Source organism: Mastacembelus armatus, unplaced genomic scaffold, assembly GCF_900324485.2.
Source record: "Mastacembelus armatus unplaced genomic scaffold, fMasArm1.2, whole genome shotgun sequence".
NCBI lineage: Eukaryota > Metazoa > Chordata > Actinopteri > Synbranchiformes > Mastacembelidae > Mastacembelus > Mastacembelus armatus.
Window position 1 is genome coordinate 18,350 of NW_022872898.1, and position 18,862 is coordinate 37,211.

Consider the following 18,862-nt stretch of genomic DNA (forward strand, 5'->3'; position numbering starts at 1 on the left):
CAATTTCTAACGTAAATAGTAACATAAGAACCTAAACGTGCTTATAGCGCTGTTTGTAGTCCAGTAGTAGCTTGATACTCTTTCATATATAGAAAAAAAATGGTGAAAGAACACACTCCTGTGGAGAGTCAATAGAAGAGTAATGGTCGTTAGTGTGTGTTCTTTATTTGCCGGGTATAGCTCAGTGGTAGAGCTTTTGACTGGTATCCCCATTTGCAAAGAGTGTTCTACAGATAATTACCTGTATTGTGTGATCCTGTATTCTCTGACTATATTCAGAGACTCTGTTCTTTGGGAGCTAGAACTGTTTTCTATGTAACAGTGTAGCTAAAATATATTGAATATGCAGCTGAACTTCCTTTATTCACTACTCATTGTGTTGATAGGTTATTGCCTGATATCTCATGTGTCAAAAAAGCAATGTTTTATTGCTGCTTTTCTTGAAGAGGTCCCACTGAGAGTTGAACTCAGATCACTGGATTCAGAGTCCAGAGTGCTAACCATTACACCATAGGACCCTGTGATTGACACATGCTGTCATCAGAAACTGTGGCTACTCGACTCCACTGAACTCTTTTGTTTTGTTTTTTTTTTTGTTTTCCAATACATTTTATGGCATACAATAGATTCCTTTAACAGCAAATCAACAGCTTATTTTGCTGTGGTGCTGGTCTGTTTCCAGGCTGAATAAAATAACATAACATCTGGTACAAAAGCTTGACTTCCAACTGCCTAGTTTGATTATGGATGCTTGTTTTTGACAACATAGTGTCTGTGATATTTCTGGTAACACACAAATGCACCAGTGGACGTTGGAAAATCAGCATGTTGTGACAAATGTCATCTCAGCATTTGTGTGTTACCAGAAGTAGTTTGTAGTTTGTCAAAAATATGCATCCATAATCAAACTAGGCAGGTGGAAGTCAAGCTTTTGTACCAGTTGTTATTTTATACAGCCTGGAAACAGACCAGCACCACAGCAAAATAAGTGTCATCCTCCTTGCTCAAATGCTCAGAGTCTGTTATCTATAACAGTTATAGTCTGAAACTATAACTAATGAGGACAAACAATAAAAAACAGGAACATATAGGATTGCAGTAAGACACAGGGAAAACTGAGACTGTTGAGATCTAACAGCTGATGAGATACTTTTTTTTGTTTTTTGAGAGTTTTAAACAACATTGATTCAGCTGAGTTTTTACAGGTTGGTGTCATTGTCTTAACTGGTTTATGTTAACAGGTTTAACAGATAGATATAACTGAGTGTCATCTGCATAGCAGTGGTAATTAATAGAGTGCTTCCTAATGACATATCCTAAAGGAAGCGTGTACAGGGTGAACAGAATCGGTCCTAGCACGGAGCCTTGTGGAACTCCATAACTAACTTTTGTTCGTGTGGAAGGTTCATCATGGACATGAACAAACTGGAATCTGTCCGATAAATAGGATTGGAACCATTTTAACGCTGTTCCTCTGATACCAATCACATGCTCCAGTCTCTGTAATAAAATGTTGTGGTCAATGGTGTCGAATGCAGCACTGAGGTCTAGGAGGACAAGTATAGAAACAAGTCCATTATCTGAGGCTAAGAGAAGATCATTGGTAACTTTTGACAGTGCTGTTTCTGTACTATGATGTTCTCTAAATCCTGATTGAAAATCTTCAAATAGTTCATTCCTGTGTAAGTGGTCTGATAGCTGCTTAGCAACAGCTTTTTCTAGGATTTTAGAAATAAAAGGCAGACCATATGCAAGAGGGTGTGTCTGAGGATGAATAGTCATGTGATTTACCTGAGAACACAAAAGACGCACTGAACGACCAGACAAAGACGCGCATAATGAGCCTTTCAGTCAATGTAGCTGAGATGGGATTAGTGCAGCACAAATCACATGACTATTCATCCTCAGACACAACATCTTGCATATGGCCTTTCTGGACAAAAAGTGTCTTAGAAAATTTAAATCAGTGTATTGTTTACTGTGAATGTGTGAACAAGATGACATTCACAGCACTCTGAAGTAAACACTGTAGCCTACAACATGCAGGTCTCCAAAGTCTTGTGAACCAATGTTCTGTTTGTGTTTTATGGTCTTATTTCAGTGAGTAAAAAATTTTAGTTTTGCACTAACCATGCATAAACACTTTTTTCTCAAAAACACAATCATGTATAAACTTGCTGCTCACATATTATTGTAGCCAATTTTGTGCTGATTACAGTGTTATCAGACTTTAGACATTAATATGTTTAAAAAACACTGAAAAAAAGCACAAATGTCAGGACAAGTCAAAATTTGTCCAGGCCCCAAAAACCCCCTCAGACCCCAGAGGGTTAACCAGACTTCAAGCCTGTCTAACTGACATCAAGGCCTGGATGACCAGTAACTTTTTAATTTTAAACTTAGAGAAAACAGAAGTCATTATATTTGGGCCAAAAAACCTCAGAAATAACTTTTCTAAAATTATAGCTACTCTAGATGGCATAGCCCTGGCCTCCAGCACTACTGTAAAAAACCTTGGAGTTATTTTTGACCAGGACATGTCCTTTAACTCACACATAAAACAAATCTCTTCTTTCACCTGCGCAACATTTCAAAAATTAGGAACATCCTGTCTCAAAATGATGCAGAAAAACTAGTCCATGCATTTGTTACTTCAAGGCTAGATTACTTTAACATTGTAAGAATTTACTAAATATACTTCGATAGTAGATATGAAATGAAAACTGTTATCAAGTTTCTGCAGTGTAGTCGTCATTACATTTGCCTCTAGTGAAGAGGTTTGGCACAATAACTGTCCTGGGTGGGTTCTTGGACACTGTAACATTAACAAGGACGAGTTCTGTCATGTGACACTAAGCAGAACAAGAAACAGTTTCACAGTTATGTCTAACTGTATTGTCTTTCACTGATATTCAAATCACAATGAGTTAAGGCGAAGCTCCTGAAATGAGAAAACATTTCACAGACTTCACTATGAGAACAAAGAACTGGCAGTGGTGGGATTCAAACCCACACCTCAACTGAGACTGGAGCCTTAATTCAGCACCTTGGACTGCTCAGCCACACTACCACACAAACAGAGACAACAGGGAAAAATGACTGAAGGGATTTCACAGAATCCAGCATGTGGACAATGGTTGTTACTGAACATGTCTCATCAGCAGCAAAGGGGAAGATAAGATTGGAAATTTGTAGTAGGTTGCAACAACAGCAGGAATGGTTTCACAGTAGATGCCACGAAAAGAAAGTTTTCTCTGCTCTTCACATCCCAAAGGCCAGGCTTCACTTTTCTTCTGTTGCTGAGAGTCCCTCACTGCGTCTCCATCTTCACCTGGAAAATTTATGACCCCCTTGCCTCAGTTCAATTAGTGGTTTGATCTTCTCGTCATAAAGCATATGTGAAGGCGGTGGAAGGATGGGGGTGGCAGGGAGATGCCAATTTATGAGGGTGGGCAGTGTAGACAGAACCAGTTTTACAGCTCTGTGATTTATACAGAGCCCATACACAGCATTCAGTCACAGCTTTTGTTCTGGTTTTGGAAGAAATGTTTGGCTGCTCTGAGGCTGGCAGCTGCTTCGACCTTCACCTGTAATGCACCCCTCACACCTCTTTTCTTAAAGGTAATTTGTGTGTGCATCCAGGCCTCGGGGGTGTGAGCATTGTATCATTTAGTAGTGGTAAGGAATACAAATTTAAGCACAATTATTTGAAGATGCAAAATTAACATTTACACCTTCCATATGTTCCATGAAGTATGTTGACAAGTATTTGCTCATTATACATTTATTTTTACGTAATGGTGTCATTAGCATAAATGGTAGTGGTTCTTTCTGTGCATGTGTCAAACTCTGGGTCATGGGTCCAAAAAGTCTTGGGAGTCTACCCTAAATCCAGTGGACTTGAAAAAAGGAAGATCACGCTGTGGAGCTCATTCTATGGCAACATTTTTCAACAATTTTACCTGAATCAGGTTTGATCAGCCAATTAGAAGGGAAGGGGGTGGAGCCCACTGATGTTGTCCACCTCCTGATCTCAGTGGTGGGGTGTTATGTCTGTGCTCTCTCTCTATTCAGGCAGCCTCACATCCATTCACTCCACTTCTCACAGAGCCTCATTGAAGAACTGGCCAGTTCCACTGGTAGACACAGTCTAAATGAAAGCTCCGGGGTTGTAGTGAGTGCCTGGAGGTTCTGTAGGTCCAGCAGTGACAGGTCTAGGAGAATTTCAATGCCAATTTAGAGATTTCTGAGAAGAAAGCCAGAACTCCTAGCAAAAAAAAATGTCCAAATTTTGAGAAAATTAAAAATTAGATTATTAAAAAACAGATCTGTTTGAAAAATCCAAAGGGTCAGGAAAAGTCCAAACTAGCTCAGTGTGTTAGGAAAAAGGGCACAGTTCCAGGTCTTTCTGAATCCATGAAACACATGTAGACTTTCTGGGCAAACTGTAAACTGAATTATGGATCTGTGTGACTAATGTGTGGGGGAGTTAGCTCAAGTAGTGGAGTGCTTGTTTAGCATGTAGTGGGATTGATGCCCACATTCTCCATGAGTCTTTAAAGCCCAATCTTAAGACTTCTGTATTATCAGATATCTGATTTCATATGTGTACAACATGTATGAACTCAGTCCAGACAAAGACAGCAGAATGTGTTATAGACAGAGTGAGTGTGAACTTCAAAAGTGCTGTCATCCTTTCACTCCTGCTTTCCTGACTGACATGTTTTCCATAAGCAGAAGTACAGGAGCCAAGAAGCAGAACAGAATCCCAGCAGTGCCTCAATAATAACTCACTATAAACAGAATAAGGCTTGGTTTTCTGTTACCAGACACTGAAATGACACTTAGTGCAAGAAGGAAATACTGCAAAACACATGGACAGAAACAGTTACTATTACTGCCTTGTGACATCCTGAACAAAAAGCCTTTTTCTAAATAGTTAAGTTACTAATCTTCTGAGTTCTACCCTGTACTTTGATAACATTCAATGTCTCTCTCTTTGTAAAGTCATTTTCGACTTGAATATGTACTTGTAACAGTAACAACACTGAATCAGCTACAAAGATATTCTGCATTAACCTGATAGTAGTAGATAGATCGATTCTTTTAAAGAGACTAACTCCTAAACATTATTTATATATTTCTTCATTTATTTAGCGCAATAACCTAAATTTCTGACAAGCCCTGTGTTTACTATTTTTTTATTCTTCTGAGTGACAGAATAGACAAAGTCATATTACTGCCCTAGTGAGTACAACCCATTTGTGGCACACCTTGCCACTGGTGACTGTAAACTGCAGTAAACTGAATTAGTGTCATGAACATGGCAAATGTCCCAGCAAGTGTGGTCCAGTTTGTTGAATTGCAGTTGTGACTGGAGACATGAGACCTGACTTGGACATTCAAAAAGTGATTTGTGAGCATCTCTGCACTGGAGACACCGATAAGAGAGGTGAGTAGTCTAATTCATATAAGTCAGTGTCATGCTGTCTTGTAAAATATAAATTATTTACAAGTCTGTGGCTGCAAGCATTCTTTAATTTGCTGGGGTCTGTTGGGTGAGCAGCTGCAGTGAAAGGCACATCAGGAAGATTAACAAACTCATCCGGATGACTAGACATGTTATTGGCAGTGGCATAGACATATTTGATCCAGTGAGGAACAGGAGGACACTGGACAAACAGCTCTCTATCAAATTGGACACGTAGAAGATCAGGCGTCATTCGCAGCAGAAGACATCAGGTTCTGCAAGGGTCGGCTACATTAGTGATTTAATGGAAGAATTCTTGCCTGCCATGTGGGAGGACTGGGTTTGATTCCCGGCCAATGCAAAAGCAGCTGTAAATTACTATGTGGCAGCACTTATAACTTTTTGGACATTTACCCAGTAACATACGAGCCTAAACATGCTTGTAGCGAACATGCATGTAGGCTGTTTGTAATCCAGTAGTGGTGAAAAGTCAACATGGTGACCGCCAGACCGTCTGACTGGCGGACTTTATTCAATCAAATATTAAAATCGATTATTAATTTTTCCGCATCAACTCATAATCTTTTTAAAGTGAACAATGATGCATCCAAAAAATGATTCTACCCCTACTGAATAATATGTGCAGCTGTAGTCACAGGAACATCAAGCTGCTTGGAGATGGTCTTATAGCCTTTACCTTGAACATGCTTGTCTATAACTTTCTTTCTAATCTCCTGAGACAACTCTTCTTAGCTTTCTGTGGTCCATGTTCAGTGTGGTACACACCATGATACCAAACAGCACAGTGACTACTTTTCACCCTTTAACTAGGCAGACTGACTGAAGTCATAGTGACTGTGATGAGATAATGTTTGTTGTGTATTGTTCCATCAGTAGATGTTGCTGTTGAGACAGACTCTACTAGAGTAGATCAAGAGGAGACTTCCAGTTTTGGAGGTATGCTGTGGAGTCTGTTAATAGTAAACCATGATTTACCTCCATGGCTTGAGTCTCAATCTGTTTGCATAACAGTGACTTTGAAATGCTTTCATGTACAGAACAAAAATGATGAAAGAACACATGTGTCTCATGTGGACCTTGTGCAGGGGGTATAGCTCAGTGGTAGAGCATTTGACTGCAGATCAAGAGGTCTCTGGTTCAAATCCAGGTGCCCCCTGGTGTTCCATAGTTACTTATCTGCCTGCTAGGGTTGTGTTTCAGTCTCCTGTAAAACATTTCAGATCACATTTTCATTAGCTGGACTAGACTTCTTGACTCACCAACAGCAGGACATTTATCACAACATTAAGGTCACACTTTATATATTAGCCTCACTATATTCACACTCCATGTAACACCACAGCTGAAATACATTGAATGTGCAGTTGTAAGGAAAGGTCAACTGAACTTCCTATGTTCACTACTCATTGTCCTGGTTACTGACTGATATGTCATGTTTCAGGAAGTTAAAGATGTATTTACTGGTTTTTCACAGATCACATTAACATTTGAATTCAGAGTTCAAAATGCTAACCATTACACCATTGGACTGGCTTCAAAAACTGGACAAAGTTGCCACTGTTACTTTTCCACTAGGGTAATTAACTGGTTTTCCATTAGAAGATAATATCTGGTAGCAGGTACATTTTTAGTACTTCTGAGGTTCCAAGCAAGCCAACCCGACACTAAAATGTAACTGTGATATCAGTCCATATCATGCTCTCTATAGGTAAACACATAGTCCAGAAATGTGCAGTTTCTGCTTCTTTAAAGACATATGTTTGACTTTTTCCATAGTCCGTAATAATTCTGTAATAAACTTTGGAATAAGAAACCAACATCTTAGAAAAGCAGAAATCTGACCACGTGTCTAATTCACACTGAGTCTTTGTGGCTCTGCGGTTTTTGAAGGAGCCTGTCGACTTACAGACCTGTCCCATGTAGCTTTATCTCAGGTTTCCAAATGATATCCAGCAGTCTGCGCTGTCAATCAATTATGACTCAGCCAATGACAGAACAGTCAACAGGTCATGCTTTACGTAGAAAATCACCATAGGTGTCTTCCTCCTGACTTCTTTCAGGTCCACTGACATGAGCTTCTCTGAGGAGGCTGAGCAAGGAGAGATGGAAGCACAGCTCACACTGCCTAGTTTTTGAAAGACAGTAACAGGAACCTGCAGTCACTCTCCTCATGAATGTGAGGACTGTGAGTGCAGGTTATATTGATGCAGGGTCCCAGCTATTCCTTTAGTAACTCAGCACATCAAACGGAGCTACAAAGAGGTTGGGTCACAGCTACCTTTGGTCAGCTCAGGCTGAGATTTCTGAGACTGAGATGCAGTCAGTGCAAAAGCTGTGTTTCTGCCTGGTTTCGAAACAGGGACCTTTCGCGAGTGAGGCAAACGTGATGACCACTACACTACAGAAACTGACACAATTAGAAACAAACAATATTACGTGCAGTAGTGCAAAGATGCTTTACAGTATTATCACCAATTCTGTGCATATTTTTGAATGGAGTAAACAGCAAAGCCAGTTGTAGTAGGTGGTCCTGTCAATGGCTTTATTCTTTTCCAGTTCTTTCAAACAGTCAATCACCTTTCTCTTGTAGGTGCTGGTGGGGTCCCTTCTTAGCTTTTCGTATGTCTGTTGGTCTTCCAAGAGAGAGATTACTTTCTCATGATAGTCTGTTGTGTCTAAAACCACTGTGCATCTCCCTTTGTCTGCTGGCAGGATGGTAATAGTCTCGTCCTCAAACAGGGAAGACAAGGCCCTGCTCTCCTTGGTGGTGAGGTTGGGTGGTGGTGGCTTAGAACCTTGAGTGCTGCAATGACTTTTAGTCAGAGTTCCTCTGCTTCTGTGTTAGATAGGTCATTGTTGCGAATGGCAGATTCTGTGGCTTTAATAAAATCCACAACCGGAATATGTTTAGGCATGACTGCAAAGTTAAGTCCATTGGCTAGGACAGCGCTCTGCTTGTGAGAGTTGCTTATCTGAAAGGTTCTTAACTTGTTTGTCCTTTGTGGCCTGAGTGGTTCTCACATTTTCATTACTTCTCTTTCCAGTGGGTTCAGAGGAGAATGTCAAACTTCTTGCTCTGTCTTTCTTTGCCTTTCTGCTGATGTCCCAGTTGTGCTATCAGTCGGAGTCACTGATGAACGTTATGAACAAGTCAGTGCGTATGGGCGATGTTTGTTTAAATCTGGTTGGATGACTGGATTGTAGAGCCCACCCCTGCTGTTTGGAAGCTCGAGGAAAAGACTCCCTATGGCAGGGGTTCCAGAACCACATTCTTTTGTTAAGAAAGGAGTAGGTCAGGCTGGCCAGACTAGCAATCAGCAGTGCTGCTCTCTATATTTCTACATGTGTATTTATTGTGGTTTGTTGTATTCAAAGTGTCATCTTTAGAATCATAAGCAAGGCACGTTGGCCTCACACGGAAAAGGTCCCTGGTTCAAAACCAGGCAGAAGCAGAGGTTCAACTCTTCGCTGACTAACAATTGTGGTCAAGCTCTTCTACATTATGAAATGGACCAGATCAGCCTGTACTTTAGCATGCAATGGTAAACAGCAAGGAAACAAAGTCAGTGTACAACTGCAAGCAGCACTGTGAAACCCCTGTTTTTATGGCATGTTTTGTATTTTTTATTTCTACAAATAAACTGCCCACTTGTATCTGCATATCAAATTCTTCCTTCAACTGCCTTTTTTGTGTAGAACACACCCTGACATTTTTGTGTCTGGGTGTGCTCTGCCATTTACTCCCTAGTCCGGTAACATGAAGGGAGACCAGCAGGTTATCCAGTTTGGACTTATTTAGGGTTTCTGGTATCACCAAGCTGGTTTATGCTTTGTCCTGTGGTAAGGACAGAACAACATAAGACTCCCCGTCAGGGAATCGAACCCTGGTCTTCTGCGTGAAAAACACACCTGGAAATACATAAAGTGTGCTCTGTTTTGTAGTTTAGATGTTTCCAGTTTTGATTTAGAACCACAGTGAATGGGTCATACACAAATCCTCAAGTTTAATCCTTATGTTCTTATTTTCAATATGAAGCTGTTTCTGTCAGTTAACTCTTAGACAATAAACTGTTGATTGCTGGGATCAAAGGATGAGCCTCCTTTGCTACTGTTTGCAGTGGGCCCAGTGCTCCAAACTACACTCCAAACTCCTCCCGTGTGTCTGAACTGCTCACCCTATCTCTAAGGGAGCACCTGGCCACCCTGCGAAGGAAGCTCATTTCGGGTGCTTGTATCTGAGATCTTGTTCTTTGGACCAGGCAGTTATGTTATTATATTGTGCTATAATTTTATATCACATGTACATTGTCAATTTGATATATCGTTTACAAAGTACTTTGAACAGCTTTTTCTGAGTAGCTTTAGCAAACCAGACTGGATCTGTCCCTAACATTACTGTAGGTCAAAGTTTGATACAGTATATGGAAACCATCTCTGCTGTAGCAACTAATTCCCAGTCTTATCTTCCCCTTTGCTGCTGATGAGACATGTTCAGTAACAGCCATTGTCCACACGTTGGATTTAATTAAATTCCTTTAGTTATTTTTCCCTGTGTTGGCTCATTACATGCACTGTATTTAAAGACTGATTTCATTATAGTTCCCTCAACTTTCAGAGGTAAACTGTTCATAAAACCATGAGCTCAGCTGGTGAGACAAAATGCTTGTCTGGTAATTTGGCTGAATGGTCTAAGATGTGGGATGAAATCTTAAATCTTGACTAAGGTATGGGTTCAACTCTAACCGGTACCAGTTCTTTGACATTGTCTAAGTTGCTCCTGCAAAGTTCTGTTTTTTCAGAATCTTCTCCTAAGAGTTAACTTGTTGTGACTTGGATGTTAATGGAAGACACACCACATAGATTCAGTGTTTGCTGGTTATGTGTGTTAAATCACAGTTGTGTTACAGTTATGGTATATTAGTGTAATTGTTGCTTGTGTTGCATAGTGGTACATGACAGAGCTCATGCTTGTTGATGTTGCCTTGAACAGCTACTGTTTACAAAGCACACTCAGTATTCTAAATGTTTGCCTTATTAGACTTGCCTGTGTCAATGGACCACTCACATAAAAACAGTGCATCCATAGTTGAATGGATTTCCTGGTCTAATATCAAAACCAGAGAAAAGAGACTAATCAGTCAGTTATATCTGAGAGATTATCCTGTTTACAATGACTAAATCTTAGAATAAACCTGCTCCTGAGCTGGTTTGAGATTGCAGATGTGTTGCCAGGACAACAATCGTACCATGACTTTGGAAGAACCAGAAGATCCAGGATCATGTCAAATAGTTAATAAATAATAGAAAATTATCTGGCTAACCAGTTAATCCACATATGAAGAACACACATCTAGTTTGTTTTTTCACTTTTTTGCTTGTTTTTGAGCATTGTTTTGGAAACGACCTTGTTTTAGCTGAGTTTTAACAGACTGGTGTTACTGTCCTGAAATGCAGCCTAATATTAGGAGAACTTGCATAGACCAATGGTAGTGGTGAGTTGAACCCATGACTCAACTGAGAATGGAGACTAAATCCAGCACCTTAGACTAAAAAAGACACTTGAGTGGTGAAATGTTTTGACTCAAGAAGTCCAGTTATCGTAACTCAACTTCTGGATAACTTAACATGGATGACTGTGAATTTTCACAGACTCTCAGCCAAACTAACAGACAAAAGGCTCCCTTAAATGGCTGGTAGTGGTGGGATTTGAACCCACGCCTCAATTGAGATTGGAGCTTAAATCCAGCGCCTTAGACCACTCGGCCACACTACCACATGACTTATGCGTTTTGTATGCCTTGAACAGAAGTATTTCCATTAGAAAAATAGGAAAAAACATTTGCCTGTACACAATAACTATTCAAAGCAATGGTGGAGGAACAGGTCCACTTGCTTATTAATGATGTCGTAATGTCTCCAGGTCCAAGTAACTGCTGGGCATAGAGTCGTAACTGTGACTTACACTCCACAGCAACTTATATATTTATGTTAATGTTATGAGTGGTAAGCCTCCATCCACCTTCTACTGCTGCTGCTGTAGTTGCTGGGTGGTAAACATCAGCCACACCTCATTAACATCGGCCACTTGGACAACAGCCAGAATAGCCACATCTGTGGCACCATTGCACCAACTGCCAGGAGCTCTTGGCAGGTGACCCAGACCCTCTAAGCCTGATTCAGCAGCAACCCCCTTTAAGGTGTTTGGGGGATTGTCTCTGTAGATTTAAGACTGTGGTGTGTTATTTCTGGTGCTGTTATTATAACACTAGAATCTGATGCTTAGTTGTTGTTTCAGCTTCAAGTTAACAGTTTCAGAACAAAGTCAGTGTCTGTGTTGCCAAGTCTTGAGTATGACAGGTTTCTTTTGGAACAAACTTCTAATCTTCTCCTTTGCTGCTGATGAGACATGTTCAGTAGCAGCCTCTGTCCACATGTTGGATTCAGTGAAATTCCTTCAGATATTTTTCCCCGTGTTGTCTCATTACATGCACTGTATCTAAAGACTGACTTCATTATAGCTACAACTACATCCATGAGCTTAGCACTTGCCAGTTGCAGTTTGATGGCTGAGTGGCCTAAGGTGCTGGATTTAGATTCCAGTCTTGATTTAGCTGTGGGTTCATATCTGCCACTTCGAGTTGTTTTCTGTCCTTGGGATCTCTGTTGGTCTGGTGTCTCTGCAAAGCTTTCTCACTTCATGAGCTTCTGCTTAACTCATTTTCACTTGGATCTCAATGTAAGACACAACAGATATGTTCAGTGTTTGCTGTTTACAACTTATCCGACTAGCCAGTTAATCCACATTCGAAGAACAGGCCTCTGGTCATTTGTTTCTTTGTGTGTGTGTGTTTGTATTCCTTAATAGGGAACCACATACATCTGTCACTCTTCAACTCAGATCTCACGAACCCTATTTTTGTGTTTACCTGTAACAGTTTCATGGAAATGTATACCTCTATTCCACTACTTTTCATTGAAATTCACCATTTTACAAGACTACATTAATTTAGGTTTAGATCATTTCAGTGAGTTTCAGATTATAAAATATAGACTATAACTTCTGAGTAGTTTTCAAATAATACAAAGACCCCTAAAAAGACATGAAAGGACCCTACAGAGCAGAGGTGGTTTCTTAGAGTGTTTGTGATGCTGAAAGCTTGACTCCAGTGAAGTGTTAGTCCAAATGATAGCTTAGTATGTACTGTGGGTCCCAGCTTGTGTCATAGAGACAAGTCAGTTTGCAACCTAATACTGGTGTGTTCAATGTACACATAACTTTGGGATGTGTTCCACGTTCCTGCTGAACAACTTTGGGATGTTCTTCTGGACAAATTCACCACTCCTCAATGAGGAATGGGCTTATCTGGGACTTGAATCCAGGACCTCTCACACCCAAATCAAGAATCATACCTCTAGACCAACGATTCACATGCAGGTGTGCTATCCTTCACATAAAATCTCACCAATTCTCTGTTTAGCAGCATTCATATTCATATTTAGGTTTATATTTATACAGACATACATTCAGTGTGTAACAGTCAGTCTCTGTTGTTGCTGAAGGAGCTACCTGGCCTGGATGACTGTTGCAGTCAGCTCACCTCAGTTAGCAGTTAGTATAAATACTGTTCTGCAATAGTAACAGTCTACTTACAGTCTAATGTTACTGCACTGATTCATAAACTGTCACCATGGAACAACCATATGAACATAATTCAAGTGTGACACTGATACAACTGAGCTCTGCCCTATAACTGTGATTAGTTTTATGACTGGAATAAAACATCCATCCATTATCCATACCCACTTATTCCTACTGGGGTCCATGGGATCTACTGGAGCCTATCCCAGCTCTCTTCAGGTGAAAGGCAGGGGTACACACATGTCACCAGTCCATCACATGGTCACATATAGACGGACAATGGGCAATTTAGAATCACCAGTCAACCTGACATACATGTTTTTAGACTGTGTGAGGAAACCAGAGTACCCACCAGCATGAAAACTCCACACATAAAGGCCACTGCAGGGTTTCGGACCAGGAACCCCCTTGCTGTGTGGCAACAGTGCTAACCACTCACTCACCATGGCTGGTTAGGTCAATTGGTTAGAGTGTGGTGCTAATAACATCAAGGTCCTGGTTTTAAGCCCCATACTGTATCTATACCCGCTTATTCCTAATTAGGGTCACAAGGATCTGCTGGAGTCTACCCCAGCTTTCTTTCGGTGAAAGGCCAGGGGTACACACTGGACATGTCACCAGTCCATCACAGGACCAATATTAAATATTGCTTTTTAAAATGAAATATTTCATTTCTTAAAACAACACATTGTTTTATGTTTTAAATATATCTAATTGAACACCTGAGCAAGTTGTTGTGCCTGAGCGGTTAAAGTGATGGGCTTGAATTCCGTTGAGGTCTGTCCGCACTGGTTCTATTCCTGTCAGCAGTTATATGTTACTTAGAAACTCACTACATTAATGTGTTTTATTGCCTTAGTGGACTTTGAGGACTGAGAAAACTGTTGCTGTGTGTGTTCCAGTTAGGTTAGGTTACTGCTGACATCATGTCTCATCTGAATGAGAAGAAATGAACAAACACAGTGTGTTGTCATTATTGTTTTGATGTCAGTTCCCCCTTCAGATAGTGTTTCCATAGTAACAGAGGTTAGGTTATGGTTCAGTGTAGCACAGAGAACTGGGGCCTGTTTCAGAAAGTGGGTTTAGTGAAAACCCAGAATGTATTAACTCTGAGATGAGGGATACTCAGGGTTTTTGGTTTCACAAAGCGTGTTCAGATTGACTCTGAGTCAGTTACCGTGGTAACTCATTCTGTAACCCAAACCTGCTCGCTGGCATGTTTTATAAACCGAGTTCTTCCTGAGTCCTGGGTATTCAGACTGAAGAAGAGGCAGGAGACCTGGTGTGCCCTTTTGTTGAGGAACCCATTGGTGCAGAAGCACAATTGCTTCACAGAATTTTGCGTCGAGAGACTGTAATAAGACCCTGTCTGGACATCTATGTCGAGCAGTTAATATTACGATTTCTGTCTTATGCAGGTGATTAAATTGATCATAGTTACAGGGCAGAGCTCAGTTTAACCTGAATTATTTTCATACGGTGGTTCCATGGTGACAGATTATGAATCAGTGCAGTAACATTAGACTGGAATTAGACATTAGAGTTACTGTTGCAGTAAACCTGGAAATTCTTCTGGTAATTCTGCACAGATCAACTACTTTAAACATTTGGAGCAATGTGACGAGATGACCGAGTGGTTAAGGTGATGGACTGCTAATCCATTGTGTTCTACACACGTGGGTTCGAATCCCATCCTCGTTGGGAATGCTCCTATTGGGCGTTCAAAGATTATTGATTACAAATGTGTTGTTACAAATCATTATAAATATAAGAATATAATAAAAGAATGTAATATACATGTTCTCCCCATCCTTGTGTGGGTTTACTCCAGGTCCTTCAGTCCAAAGACATGCATGTTTGGTTGACTGGTGACCCTGAATTGTCTATAGGAGTGAAGGTATTTATCTGGAGGTGTAACCGACATCAACAGCAGTCAGCATACTGACTTTATGTGGTCAGTCTACACCACTACCACTTTAATTTGAAAGTCAACTCAAGAGGGAAAGTATACACATCACTAACACTAGATTATGATTCCTAAGGGACACCTCATTGTTGAGGGGATTCAAATCTGCGCAGGGAGACCCCAATGCATTTCAAGTCCATTGCTTTAACCACTCAGCCACTACAATTTATAGTGACACTTAATTTGCTGTATTTAATACAGAAATATGTGCTTTTGTTTTATTTTGAAATGAAAAATTTCTCTGTACATAAGTGTAGGTTAAAGTGTGTTACTAGGTGTGGAAACTGTGCAGCAATAATAGGAAGATATAGTAATTGGTCTATTTAGTACTGAGGAAGAACTAAAGACAAGAACCTAATTTCTGAATTAACACCAAATATCATGGCTGAACTAGCTACAAAATGCCCACACAAACTTCTATGCACAACAAAAAGAAATAAAAACTGATAATAAATTGAATATGAATAAATAAATGTTTCAAATGTTTTTCTACATTGTTGCAGAGCTGCACGTATTTCTTTCTGTATTTGTGTGTATTAATGGAACAGGAAGTCCTAAACTCAGTCTAAAGCTGGACTGGTAAAGTGAGACAGACAGAAGCAAATGATTCCCAGCAAAGACACATGCAGCTGCACTAAATTTGCAGTTTCTTCTTCTTTAAAGAGATTATGTTTGACCTTTTCCTTAAAACACATGTATGCATAACCTTTTCCAATATTAATGACCGTACACTGTCAAAAAAAGTGTTTGTGGCATATGTCACAATTGGAAAAACAGTGCTTCAGGTTACCCAAGTGGACCCTGGTTACCTCAGTGGGTACAGCATGAGCCTTTTAATCTCAGGGTTGTGGGTTCAAGTCCCACATGGGGAAGTGTCATTATTTAAATATACAGAGCTTTGCTTCAGTTACATCTTGCAATAAACAGCATGATCCTGATGGTGCTGGTCAGCCAATGATAGAACAGTCAACAGCTCATGCTTTACTTAGAAAATCAAATGTCCCCATAAGCTTGCACTTCTATCCCCCAGTTCATCCCAGTTTAATCCTCTTATTTTCTACTTTACTGTAATTTGTCTCAGACTCAAATGCATAACCTTTTCTAATATACATGGCTGTGTTTAATTGCAATGCTGTATTGGGCGAACCCCTAGATCTAGTCCAAGTGTGAAGAAATCTGCTGAAAGGATAGATCTTCCATTGGTGGAAAATGTCTATTCAATGCAGACAATACTGTTTCTTTACCTGTGGTGTTCAGTTGCAGAACCTAATTGATTTGCCTTCAATCATTCAATTCAATTCAATTCAATTCAATTTTATTTGTATAGCGCCATATCACAATACAATCATCTTAAGGCACTTAAGGCACAACAAATACCTTTTGAGCAAGCACCTGGTGAAAGTGCAGAAGAAAAACTCCCTTTAACGGAAGAAAAAACCTGCAGCAAAACCAGGCTCAGTTTGGGCGACCACTCTTTTCATGGGATAAAAAGAACACATGCTTCGAAAATGCTACCTCAGAAAACGAGGTCAGAGAAGAGGAGTAACACACTCACTGAAGGTGACTTTGGCTTCGTCCTCTACACATAGGTCTCATCAGCTGCTCTCTGTGCTCTTCAGAGAGTGTACCAGCTACTATGTGCGAGGATCCATGAGTTATCACTATCAGTGGTTATTACTGGTCATTCCAGTAGCTGGGTATTCACTAACCTGTCGTGTCTCACAGCAGGCTGACCAGTAGACTCTACTTGTAGTAGTTCACTACATCCCCCTCCTGGCCATGGATGGTGATGGGATCCACTGGTGTCCTCCTCCTGAAGTCTATGATGAGCTCCTTCAACGTGTCCACGTTCAGGAACAGGTGGATAGGCTGAGACCACTCCACAAAGTCTCTGATCAGTGTCCTGCAAACCAACTCCTTCCAGGAGTAACTCAGCACATCAAATGGAGCTACAAAGAGGTCACAGCTGTGGTTGGTAAGTTTGTCAGGCTGCATGTTTTTTGAAACTAAGATGCATAAATTACATTTCGGTCCAGTTTTGAACCAGGTACATTTTGTGTGTTAAACAAACATGATGACGACTACACTACAGAAACTGACACACTCTTGAAGCTGAGAACATGGCACTGGGAAATGCAACATTGTACAATAAGCCCATAGGGCACGTCCTTTGGAGAAACTAAATTCAAATGATCCAACTGTGTGTCATCTTTAGGAAATCATAAAGCAGCCCTGAGAGATTTCTTCAAAACATACAGTTGTGTTCCTGTAGTGTAGATGTTAACATGTTTGCCTTACACACAGACGGCCCCTGCACCAGCCTTGAAAGTTGGAAAGGAAAAGTACTACAACATGTTCCCCCCTGGATCAAACATCTCCATGTCACTGCCAATAACATGTGCAGTCCATACTCTTCAGTCCTTATCCTTCAGCTGGTATTCCAAGGCAGTCTCCAATTACAATACTGATCTGAGTTCAAATCTCAGTGGGACGTGTTGAAGAAAAACAGCAATAATAAATAAATCATTACTTTTCTGAAACATGAGATATCAGTCAATAACCTATCAGCACAATGAGTAGTGAATAAAGGAAGTTCAGCTGCACATTCAACATATTTCAGCTACACTGAAATAAAATAAACAATTCCAGCTCCCAAAGAACCGAGTCTCTGAATATAGTCAGACTAATTCATAAAGATAAATCTGACCTTAATGTTCTGACAACATTAAGATCAGATTGTGATGCATTGGTCACCATGACTGAGCGATCTAAGTGTTGCTTTCAGTTTGTAGTTTTCTCTGTATTGGTCTTCACTGATAATGTACTGTAAACAGTAACAAAGCTGTGCCGAGGTGACTGAGTGGTCAGGGTGATGGGCTGCTAATTCACTGTACAGTGCACGCGTGGGTATGAATCCCATCCATGTCATAAATCTTGCTTTTAGAAGTGATGTTAAGACAACAAAACCTCAAGTATTATGTTTGCTTCAGTACGGAGGATGGTTTTAGTCCATCGACCTTGGGATGGTGGGTCCAGTACACTTCTGCTGCACTCTGTTCCCCTCCACTCTGCATTTTAGCTATATTTAGCTTCAATCACTATTCTGGAAGGTCAAAAAACTTACAAGAGTTTGTAAGGATTCTGGGAGACTATCCTAAATCCAGTGCACTTGCAAAAAGGTGGAATACACTTTAAACTTTGTTTCAGCTGAGTTTTTATAGGTTGGTGTCACTGCCTTAAAGTCCAGTCCCATATTAAAAAAATCTATATGGGACTATGGAAGCAGTGGGATTATCTGTTTGTTTTGCATGCCCTTATTGTAATTTTTACATTGCATTATTTAGTGTTTAGGTTTTATCTGTATGCATTTATACATTTATTCAATATATCATCTCAAAATTAATATTTTAGTATTGATAAAAAACATTTAAGTGGTAAGATCTGACTCAGTGTAACAGGGTAAATAATGTATATGATTGCACTTGTCATTAATTTAATTTGGTTATATTTGGGCATGTCCTCTTGGTAGCTGGCATAGTCAACATGTTGCCATTTCATGAGCTGGGAAGATGTGGGTCACCAATATCTGCACTCTGTTCCATTATCCTTGATAAGATGGTTTAAAGCAGTTTGACACAAAGTTGTCTTTTGAGACACATTAAAGCAGATCTGGCTTGTCAGGAGTGGGATTTGAACCCACGCCTCCAGAGGAGACTGCGACCTGAACGCAGCGCCTTAGACCGCTCGGCCATCCTGACTGTTACTT

The 18,862-nt window shown here is 40.3% G+C and overlaps 6 non-coding genes across 6 annotated transcripts; 2 read left to right on the forward strand and 4 right to left on the reverse strand.

Moving 5' to 3' along the window:
* Positions 1-446: 446 nt before the first annotated feature.
* Positions 447-518, reverse strand: trnaq-cug (transfer RNA glutamine (anticodon CUG)). The gene has a single exon. It is a non-coding gene; the product is annotated as a tRNA-Gln (tRNA).
* Positions 519-6,575: 6,057 nt separating this feature from the next.
* trnac-gca (transfer RNA cysteine (anticodon GCA)) lies at positions 6,576-6,647 on the forward strand. The gene has a single exon. It is a non-coding gene; the product is annotated as a tRNA-Cys (tRNA).
* A 1,179-nt stretch (positions 6,648-7,826) lies between these two features.
* Positions 7,827-7,899, reverse strand: trnav-cac (transfer RNA valine (anticodon CAC)). Its single transcript has one exon. It is a non-coding gene; the product is annotated as a tRNA-Val (tRNA).
* Positions 7,900-11,182: 3,283 nt separating this feature from the next.
* trnal-uaa (transfer RNA leucine (anticodon UAA)) lies at positions 11,183-11,264 on the reverse strand. Its single transcript has one exon. It is a non-coding gene; the product is annotated as a tRNA-Leu (tRNA).
* A 3,485-nt stretch (positions 11,265-14,749) lies between these two features.
* trnas-gcu (transfer RNA serine (anticodon GCU)) lies at positions 14,750-14,831 on the forward strand. The gene has a single exon. It is a non-coding gene; the product is annotated as a tRNA-Ser (tRNA).
* Positions 14,832-18,771: 3,940 nt separating this feature from the next.
* On the reverse strand, positions 18,772-18,854 carry trnal-cag (transfer RNA leucine (anticodon CAG)). The gene has a single exon. It is a non-coding gene; the product is annotated as a tRNA-Leu (tRNA).
* Between the last annotated feature and the right edge of the window lie 8 nt (positions 18,855-18,862).